Source organism: Tupaia chinensis, unplaced genomic scaffold (genome assembly GCF_000334495.1).
Source record: "Tupaia chinensis unplaced genomic scaffold, TupChi_1.0 Scaffold144031_1, whole genome shotgun sequence".
In the NCBI taxonomy this organism is placed as follows: Eukaryota; Metazoa; Chordata; class Mammalia; order Scandentia; family Tupaiidae; genus Tupaia; species Tupaia belangeri.
Genome location: NW_006203883.1, coordinates 535,126 through 536,870, shown reverse-complemented (window position 1 = coordinate 536,870; position 1,745 = coordinate 535,126). Strand labels below are relative to the sequence as shown.

At 48.7% G+C, this 1,745-nt stretch overlaps 1 pseudogene; it reads right to left on the bottom strand.

Moving 5' to 3' along the window:
- Positions 1-13: 13 nt before the first annotated feature.
- LOC102488660 (40S ribosomal protein S19 pseudogene) lies at positions 14-476 on the bottom strand (annotated as a pseudogene).
- Between the last annotated feature and the right edge of the window lie 1,269 nt (positions 477-1,745).

The following is a 1,745-nucleotide window of genomic DNA, read 5'->3' as shown; positions in this document are numbered from 1 at the left end:
TATTAACCCGGCATCATCTGTCCTAAGGCTTCTTGTTGGCAGCTGCCACCTGTCCGGCGATTCTGGCCAGATCTCTCTGTCCCTGAGGTGTCAGTTTGCGGCCCCCATCTTGGTCCTTTTCCACCATTTTTGGCCCCTCCAGGGCTTGAAGGACCTGGTGGGCCACACTCAGAGTCTCGGCTGAAGTGGCTGGGCATGAGACGGTTTCTCTGCCATTCCCTGTACATCTTGGTCATGGAGCCAACCCCTGCACCACTCCCCACCCCAGAGGTACAGGTGCTGTGCTGTGGAAGCAGCTCGTGTGGAGAACCACTTCTCATCATAGGGAGCAAGTTCTTCATGCTTGGCCAGCTTGACAGTGTCCACCCATTCAGGAACTTTTGGCTTTCTGTACTTTTTGAGGAAGGCTGCCAGAGCTCTGATGAACTCCTGCTGGTTCACGTCTTTTATAGTAACTCCAGGCATCTTCCACGCTGCCAGCCAGGGGAAAGGACCTCTATCTATTCTTAAGGGATATTGGCATAGTGGGTTGTTGCTGGGCTCCTTCATGGCTGACCATAGTTCAAATCTTGGACCTGGTGGCTTCAAACTCATGCCAGTCTCATCTGCATGCGTGCCCAAAATCCTGAGAGGAGAATTGAGAAGGGATTGCAGTATGGCCATCACCCCTGCTGATAGTTTCTCACTTTCTGTCTCTGTCTCTGTTTCTTCGGCAAGCACATGCACCCTGTAGCAAAAATCTCTCTAGAAAAATGGGGAGGGGACATTTGGATTAGCACATGTAATTTTGTACCATCATACCTCCCTGGGAGGGACAGAGAGAGAGGGAAAGTGAAAAATCACCACCCGGGGGGGAATGGCCATTCCACATCCCCTCTCTTCCATTCTCCTCTTGGGATTTTGGACGTGTACGCACATGCAACTGGCCTTTTTTTTTCAGGTCACGGAATCCAGAACTAAAACCATGATCAGCCATGTGGGAAGCCAGTGCCTTACCCACCATCCCACCTGCTGGCCTCCAGATTAACATTTTTAATTCCTTTTCTTTTCTTTTTTTTTTTTTTTTTTTTTTGAGGGTTTTTCGTTTGGGCCACTCACCAGAAAGACAGAGACAGACAGACAGAAAGCAAGAAATCACCACCACCCCCCCAGGGGGAATGCCATGCTGCAATCCTTTCTCCTCCATTCTTCTCTTGGAATCTTGGGCATGTATGTACACGTGCCCAGCGTGAGTTGAAGCCACCAGGTCTGGGACTTTTACCGCAGTCGACTAAATGGGAGTCCAGCAACATAGCCATTACGCCATTGCTGGTCCCAACGTTTTTTAATTCTTAATGCTCTTTTCCTCACAACACAATTCTTTTAAGTAGTAATTATTCTCTCCTTACAAGGTAGTTTAGGTTAGCACAATGTAGGATTGTATCATTAATGTATAGCACTGAAAGATACATTTGTAAATTTTTGAGGAGAAACTACTAATGTTTCATTCTTCTAACAAAGTTTTTTTTTTTTCTATATTCTTATGGATAAGAGTGAAAGAGATACTATATTAACAGCAATATTTTTATATTAAAAAAGAGTATTTGATTTCATTTAAAAGCTTTAAAAATAGCGACTCTGGGGGGTGCGCCACGCGGCCGGGTGGGGCTCACGCCCCGCCCCAGCGCAGCTGCGCGCCGGGAACGGCCTGGCTGGGGCCCCCCCACCCCGGGGGGTGGGGTGGCGTGGCCCGCCGGCGGGGGGCG